The following is an 8,999-nucleotide window of genomic DNA, read 5'->3' as shown; positions in this document are numbered from 1 at the left end:
GTTTGTTTCCTTAAAGGAAAGCATGCCATTCCAGTTAAAGCCTTGGTAAAATAACCAGGTTTTCCAATTGTGTCCTGTTACAAAAGAAAACAGATCTGATTTTGTTTAATTATATCCCATTTAATTATTTAGTGTTGCTATCTTATATGAAATCAACCTTAAAATATCTTCTGAGGAAACTATTATAAACAGCTAAAAGTCTTGAAACCTCATAAACCTCAACTCAAGTAATTTTTTTGAAATTTCTTTTGTCATTAATCCATGTGTGTAGGTATCTAATATAGTTTAAATTGATACACATTGCAATTTTTTGTTACCTTTTTTTAAACTTATTTTTTGTATAAATTTACCTATGTTTCTACAGCATTATTTTGCATATTTCTTTTTTTATTTTGCATATTTCTTAATGATTACATTTAGTGTAGTATATAGTTTGTTTAATTGTTCCTCATTTTTGGATGTTAATTTCTAGTTTTTAGAGTAAATAATAACATAGTAGACTTACTCATAAGTCTTAGTCCACAAAAATTTGAGTTTTCTGTGTATTTTGAGACAGAGTTCCGCTCTTGTTGTTCAGGCTGAAGTGCAGTGGTGCGATGTTGGCTTACCACAACCTCCGCCTCCTGGGTTCAAGCGATTCTCCTGCCTCAGTCTCCTGAGTAGCTGGGATTACAGGCGTGTGCCACCACACCCAGCTAATTTTGAATTTTTAGTGGAGACAGGGTTTCTCCGTGTTGGTCAGGCTGGTCTCGAACTCCTGACCTCAGGTAAATCGCCCACCTCAGCCTCCCAAAGTGCTGGAATTACAGGTGTGAGCCACTGTGCCCGGCCAATAAGATGGCTTTCTATGAACTGGGCAACTGCTGGAACCAAGCTGATATGGGTTTACTAGCTGATTGCAGTGTACCTAGGATTAGAATATTTATCCATATTTTTACTTTACCCATCCCTCTTGTTTCTTCTGAGCTGCAGCCAGAGATCACCAGTTGATTCACAGGAATAAACAGGGTTAGCCTAAGTTGAAGAAGCAAACTTTTTTTTTTTCTTTTTTTTTTTTGAGACGGAGTCTCGCTCTGTTGCCCAGGCTGGAGTGCAGTGGTGCGATCTCGGCTCACTGCAAGCTCCGCCTCCCGGGTTCACGCCATTCTCCCGCCTCAGCCTCCCGAGTAGCTGTGACTACAGGCGCCGCCACCGTGCCCGGCTAGTTTTTTGTATTTTTTAGTAGAGACGGGGTTTCACTGTGTTAGCCAGGATGGTCTCGATCCTGACCTCGTGATCCGCCCACCTCAGCCTCCCAAAGTGCTGGGATTACAGGCGTGAGCCACCCCGCCGGCGCTGAAGAAGCAAACTTAAAAACAACTAATGAGACTAGAATCTGATAACAAATGCTCCATAGTTCTTGAAACATAATTTTTCTCTCTAGTTTCCAATTTTTACTAAAGACAAATCATGATAAGACTGATTTGCTTTATTATGGTTGACCTGATTATTTGTATAAAGTGCAGCAAGAATAATTATTTTTCATGTAAGCTGTTTTTAAATTGGCTTTGATGGAACTCTGTCCCATAGAAAGAACCTCAGATAAGACTTTTTTAAAGCTGAGCCCAGCATGAGTTTGTACCATCAAATATCTATGAGTTGAGTAAATTCCTCTCCTCTTGGGCTCCCAAGATAAATTTGGGCTCCTGGGCCTGTGAGAAAGCGACATTTTTTACTTCCCCCAGGTCAGGAAGACCTGACCTCTGTATAGAGACTGTGGAGGCAAGGTTTGAGATGTTTTCCCAAGCAGCTTTTATTGGCTTTACAAGTCAAGTTTGTTTCCTTAAAGGAAAGCATGCCATTCCAGTTAAAGCCTTGGTAAAATAACCAGGTTTTCCAATTGTGTCCTGTTACAAAAGAAAACAGATTCTTGGCCAGGTACAGTGGCTCATGCCTGTAATCCCAGCACTTTGGGAGGCCGAGGCAGGTGGATCATCCGAGGTCAGGGGTTTGAGACCAGCCTGCCAACATGGTGAAACCCTGTCTCTACTGAAAATACAAACAATTATCTGGGTGTGGTGGTGCATGCCTGTAGTCCCAGCTACTTGGGAGGCTGAGGTAGGTGAATTGCTTGAACCTGGGAGGCGAAGGTTGTAGTGAGCCGAGATCGTGCCACTGCACTCTAGACTGGAGCAGGACTCCATCTAAAAAAAAAAAGAAAGGGGGAAACAGATTCTTACTGCACTTATGCAAATAACTATATTGTCATAAATTAAGAATACTTAAAAATAGTTTGCAAATTCTGGAGGAATCAGGTAGAGGAAACAAATATGCTCCAAATTTACTTTACAAGAATATACTTCACTCAATTTTTATTTTTACTTTTTTTTTTGAGAAGGAGTTTTGCCCTTGTCACCCAGGCTGGAGTGCAGTGGCGTGATCTTGACTCACTGCAACCTTCGCCTCCTGAGTTCAAACAATTCTGCAGCCTCAGCCTCCTGAGTAGTTGGGCGCCTGTCACTATGCCTGGCTAATTTTTATATTTTTCGTAGAGACTGAGTTTCACCATGTTGTCCAGGTTGGTCTCCAACTCCTGACCTCAGGTGCTCTGCCTGCCTTGGCCTCCCAAAGTGCTGAGATTATAGGCATGAGCCACCATGCCCAGCCTACTCAATTGTTGAAAGCTGGAAATAGCTCAAAAGAAGTTTCCTTGACTTCCAAGGCAGCCAGTCAGTGCTGCAGTCTATTTCCTTTGGGTCAGGGGGTTTCTTCAGTATTGTCCCTTCTGTGGTTCACTAGAAAGATGTTACTGGACCCTACCACTTACCCAAAGTTAGCCTTTGGATCAGGGGTTTGCACACTATAGTCCCTTCAGTGGTCCCCAGAAAGATGTTATAGGAAAGGAGTCTCAATCCAGACTCCAAGAGAGGGTTCTTGAATCTCGCACAAGAAAGAATTCAGGGTGAGTCCGTAAAGTGAAAACAAGTTTAATAGGAAAGTAAAGAAATAAAAATGACTACTCCAGGGGATTCTGAGGTACAATAAGGTTTGGTGAAAACCACTGAACAAGATACATGTGGTCTCTGCCTTCATGGAGGCTGTGGACGTCTTTAACATATACTTAATCTGGCTAGGGTTTTTTCTTTCCTGGTATTATTATTTGTAAATGGGAAGAGAAAGTAATGTTTAATGAATAATTACTGTATACCAGACACTTGAAAGCATACTCTCAACTTTGAATATTACAATAACAACTTTAAAATATAGATGTTATGATTCCCATGTTTATAGACAAGAAGACCAAGTCTCAGGTCTCAAAACTTTTATGTAGCAGAGTTGGGATTTGAATCTATCCTTCATTGCCCATGCCCTTTCTACTCTGTTACTTTTTTTTTTTTTTGAGATGGAGCCTCACTCTTGTCGCCCAAGCTGGAGTGCAATGGCATGATCTCGACTCACTGCAACCTCTGCCTCCCAGGTTCAAGTGATTCTCCTGCCTCAGCCTCCCGAGTAGCTGGGATTATAGGCACCCGCCACCATACCCAGCTAATTTTTGTATTTTTAGTAGAGTCAGGGTTTCACCATATTGGCCAGGCTGGTCTCAAATTCCTAACCTTAGGTGATCTGCCTGCCCCAGCCTCCCAAAGTGCTGGGATTATAGGCATGAGCCACTGCACCTGGCCCTACTCTGTTACTTCTAAAGAATGTGAATATTCTCATGTTCTTGATATATGTTGCCAAATTGTTGTCTGCAAGTCAATCAATGTCCAGTACTTGGAAATTTCCAATGTTCACATTCTCTGGGAAGCAGACTGAGCTAGAGATTTACACTTAGGAAGTTTAGTGTTCAGAAAGTTTATTAACAAGTACTTTGGGACCAGTACTCATGAAAGAGGAAAGAGAGTAAGCAAGGTTGGGCAGAGGGCTAAGCTGGGCTATGGTGCAGCCTCAACAAATATTTCAGCTGTCCCTTTTGGGTGCTCTGAAGATACAATGGCCTTTCAGAGTCTTTTCTAGTTGAGATGAGGGGCTGGATCATTATACGTTTGTGATGACCTGTCACTGGGTTCTGTTGACCCTAGGAAGGGGGTGTGCCCTTGGGCAAGATGCTTTCTACAGTAGACAATTCCACAAGAAGGCAGACAGTTGAGGGCTATCTGCCAAAAGCCGTTCTTCCAGCTCTTGGGAGAGACTTCCCAATTCTTGAAGACAGGGTGGCATATCACTAGTACAGTAATATAGATAAAAGTTTTTTAATGATAGTTTAGCAAATATGAAGTGGTACATATTATTTGATTTTTATTTATTCAATTGCCTGTGAATGTGACACTTTCTCCATGCATGTTTTATCAGGTAAGTGCTTTTCTCCCCCTTGAAAATTGTAATTTTGCAGAGAAGGAGCTACTGTAAATGTAAGCATTTTTTTTCTTTGAGGTGGAGTTTCGTTCTTGTTGACCAGGCTGGAGTGCAATGGCACGATCTCAGCTCACTGTAACCTCTGCCTCCTGAGTTCGAGCGATTCTCCTGCCCCAGTCTCCCGAGTAACTGGGACTACAGGCACCTGCCACCACACACAGCTATTTTTGCATGTTTTTTTTAGTAGAGACAGGGTTTCACCATGTTGGTCAGGCTGGTCTCAAACACCTGACCTTATAATCCACCCGTCTCGGCCTCCCAAAATGCTGGGATTACAGGTGTGAGCCACCGCACCTGGTTCGCCTTTCTTTTAGAGGTCATCTTTTGGGATTGGTACTAAGATGCAGAGAAATCGAACACAGATTTAGTAATAATTTCTGCAGTTACTTTACTGGATGTTGTAGGGCTGTTATGACAACTAAATTAGATGTTTAAAGCACTTAGACGAGTTGATTGTGCTTATTGTTGTAAATAAACATTTTAAAAATTACTTTTAAAAAGAAATGCAGGCTGGGCATGGTGGCTCATGCCTGTAATCCCAGCACTTTGGAAGCCAAGGCTGTAGATCACTTGAAGTCAGGAGTTTGAGACCAGCCTGACCAACATGTTGAAACCCTGTCTCTACTAAAAATACAAAAAAAATTAGCTGGGTGTTGTGGCGCACTCCTGTAGCCCTAGCTACTTGGGAGGCTGAGACAGCAGAATCGCTTGAACATTGGAGGAGGAAGTTGCAGTGAGACAAAATGGCATCACTCCATTCCAGCCTGGGTGACAGAGTAAGACTGTCTCAAAAACAAAACAAAACAAAAACAAAAAACCGGAAAGAAATGCAGTATGTACTAATGTTTTGCAAATGGCTTCTTTTAACTGGAGATATGATTTCCTGTGATAGCATCATACAAAGATTTTAAAAGTGTTATATCTTAAACAGTGTAGGCAGAATAAAGATGATACACTGTGGTGGGCAGAATAGCCTCCCAAAGATATCCCCAGAACCTCTGATTTTCTTAGGTTACATGGCAAAGGGGAATTAGAATTATAGATGGAATTAAGGTTGCTAATCAGCTGATTTTAAGATTGGTAGAGTATCCTGGTTTATCCAGTTGGGCTCAATGTAATCACAAGAATCATTAGAAGTAGAAGCTAGGCCAGATGCAGTGGCTCACACCTGTAGTCCCAGCACTTTGGGAGGCCGAGGCGGGTGGATCACCTGAGGTCGGGAGTTCAAGACCAGCCTGACCAATATGGTGAAACCCATCTCTACTAATAATACAAAAATTAGTCAGATGTGGTGGTGCACGCCTGTAATCCCAGCTACTTGGGAGGCTGAGGCAGCAGAATCGCTTGAACCTGGGAGACAGAGGTTACAGTGAGCTGAGATTGTGCCATTGCACTCCAAGAGCAAAACGTAAAAAAAAAAAAAAAAAAAAGGTAGAAGCTAGAGGTAGAAGAGGGAGTGTCAGTGTGATGTGAGAATGTTTCAGCTGGCCATTGTTGATTTTGAAGATGGGAGAGGGTCATGAGCTAAGGAGTGTGCAGCCTCTAAGCCTCTAGAAGCTGGAAAAGCTTTCCTCATATGATAAGGAAGCTATGATGTAAAGGTTCATCTTACATTTCTTGCTGTTTTCTTTCTTTTTTTGCTGGCAAATATTCAGGGGCCACAGTATGGGCTGCAGGGGTGCTCATTGCTACTGGGTCGGTCCTCGTTTCTGGGCCTTTTTAATGGACAGAGCTGTATCTATTGGATTAATTCCTACAAGTAGAATAGATTTAAGGAAAATATGAGTATTTTTTATATCATTATTAGAAAATACAAAAAAGAAAAGGCTTCAAATGTATAGAAAGTAGAGAGAATAAGCCAGGAGTGGTGACTCATGCCTGTAATCCCAGCACTTTGGGAGGCAGGTGGATCACTTGGTCAAGAGTTCGAGACCAGCCTGGGCAACATGGCAAAACCCTGTCTCTACTAAAAGTACAGAAAAATTAGCTGGGTGTGGTGGTGGGTGCCTGTAATCCCAGCTACTTGGGAGGCTGAGGCAAGATAATTGATTAAACCCAAGACGTGGAGGTTGCAGTGAGCCGAGATTGCACCACTGCACCCGAGCCAGGGCCACAGAGACAGACTCTATCTCAAAAAAAAAAAAAGGAAAAAAAAAGTATAGACAAAGAAAGTAGAAAGAATAGTATAATGGACACCTGTATATGCCTGTTGTGTCAATTTAACAATTGTTAACATGTTGCCATATTTGCTTCATTTCCTTTTTTTTTTTTTTTTGACATGGAGCCTCATTCTGTCATCCAGGCTGGAGTGCAGTGGTATGATCTCTGCTCACTGCAACCGCTGCTTCCCTGGTTCAAGCGAGTCTCCTGCCTCAGCCTCCCAAGTAGCTGGGATTACAGGCATGTGCCACTATGCCCAGCTAATTTTTGTATTTTTAGTAGAGATGGGGTTTCCCCATGTTGGCCAGGCTGGTCTCGAACTCCTGACCTCGTGATCCACCCACCTCACCCTCCCAAAGCGCTGGGATTACAGACGTGAGCCACTGTGCCCGGCCCATCTCTTATTTTTTGCTTAAGCATTTTAAATTATATACAGAGTAGCATTTCATTCCTAAATACTTTACAGTGCAATTCTAAAAAAAAAACAGATTTTCTTACAAAACTGTACAGTTTAAATTGTGATTCATAGGCTGGGTGTGGTGGCTCATGCCTGTAATCACAGCACTTTGAGAGACTGAAGAGGGAGGATTGCTTGAGCTCAGGAGTTTGAGACTAGCCGGGGTAACATAACAAGATCCCTGTCTCTAGCATCAATCAATCGATCAATCAGCCTGGCAAGGTGGCATGTGCCTGTAGCTCCAGCTACTTGGGAAGCTGAAATGGGAGGATTGCTTGAGCCCAGGAAGTCAAGTCTGCAGTGAACCGTGATCGTGCCACTGCACTCCAGCCTGGGTGACAGAGCAAGGCTTTGTTTCAAAAAAAAGAAAGTTGGGATTCATACTGTCAAATTGGTGAACAGATTTTTTTTTTTTTTTTTTTTTTGAGATGGAGTCTTGCTCTCATTGCCCAGGCTGGAGTGCAGTGGTGGGATCTTGGCTCACTGCAACCTCTGCCTCCCAAGTTTAAGAGATTCTCCTGCCTTAGCCTCCCGAGTAGCTAGGATTACAGGCACCTCCCTCCACGCCCAGCTAATTTTTGTATTATTAGTAGAGACAGGGTTTCACCATGTTGGTCAGGGTGGTCTGGAACTCCTGACCTCAGATGATCCGCCCACCTCAGCCTCCCAAAGTGCTGGGATTATAGGCGTGAGCTACCTCGCCTGGCCCAGAATTGTTTTAAAGCAGTAAGTCAGATTATTGAAAAACTTGATTCTGTTTCACATCTTGGTTTAATCCTTTAGTCCAAAGTGGTGTCTATTCTTTAAGATTTTAAGGTGGGGTAGTCACATGCTCTTTTCATCTGCTGTCTCTTTTAACAAAATTATTTGCCAGACATGGTGACTCAGGCTTGTTGTCCCAGCTACTGGGAGGCTGAGGTGGGAGGATTGCTTGAGCCCATAAATTCACGGCTGCAATGAGCTATAATCCAGCCTGGGTGACAGAGTGAGATGCTGTCTCTAAAAAAATTAATAAAAAAAATTCTGCATTAGCTTTTTTCTTGATTAATTTTAGACATGAGTTTCTTAGCTTCCCATATAGAGAAAAATCTAATTTTTAACCCACCATTTCCTGTGGTTACACTTTTTCACCAAAATGAAATGTTGTTTATTTATAAAGACTTCCGTAGCATTTATTTACCTACTTTTGGCTTTTCACATTATTTATATACTGAGTTTTAATGCTAGAGATATTTTAAAAAATAGTATTTAATGGTTGGGCATGGTGGCTCATGCCTGTAATCCCAGCACTTTGGGAGGCCAAGGTGGGTGGATCATGAGGTCAGGAGATCGAGACCTTCCTGGCTAACACAGTGAAACCCCGTCTCTACTAAAAATACAAAAAATTAGCCGGGCATGGTGGCATGTGCCTGTAGTCCCAGCTACTTGGGAGGCTGAGACAGGAAAATTGCTTGAACCCAGGAGGCGGAGGTTGCAGTGAGCCGAGATTGCATCATTACACTCCAGCCTGGGTGACAAAGTGAGACTCTGTCTCCAAAAAAATAAAATAGTATTTATTGATTATATCTTATTTTGTTGTTTGATTGCTGTTCTTGTTCCAGAGTTTTAATTTTTTTTTCATTTCCTGTATTGAAATAATAATACCTGGAGAATAGAGTTGACACAGGTAGTCTGGTAGCAAATCTCTTCATAAAGTATTTACAGCAGTGCTGTTCTTTTAGCAGTTGTATACACCTTTCAGAAGAATCATACTTTTATCCTCCTGCAGAGCAAATAGATACATATGTATTTTAATATGGTAATGACATGATATGGATGAAGGAAACAGCTAAGCTTACTGACTGTTGCCTAGGGGAACATCTAAACATGGTATCAAACCAAAGTTCATGTCTTTGACATACACACCATGGTATTTAGGTGAAAATTGTAGTGGAATTAAGTAGGTAATTAAGTTATTTATTTCATTTAGTGATTTCAGGGTGCATGT

The 8,999-nt window shown here is 42.0% G+C and overlaps 1 protein-coding gene across 3 annotated transcripts in view; it reads left to right on the top strand.

Annotated features, from left to right (window-relative positions):
* The window catches only part of TBCE (tubulin folding cofactor E), an 88,240-nt gene that overhangs the window by 14,024 nt on the left and 65,217 nt on the right, over window positions 1-8,999 (top strand). The window lies entirely within an intron of this gene.

Source organism: Mandrillus leucophaeus, unplaced genomic scaffold, assembly GCF_000951045.1.
Source record: "Mandrillus leucophaeus isolate KB7577 unplaced genomic scaffold, Mleu.le_1.0 Scaffold350, whole genome shotgun sequence".
NCBI lineage: Eukaryota > Metazoa > Chordata > Mammalia > Primates > Cercopithecidae > Mandrillus > Mandrillus leucophaeus.
The sequence above is the reverse complement of the archived record's forward strand: the minus strand, read 5'-3'. Positions and strand labels throughout refer to the sequence as shown.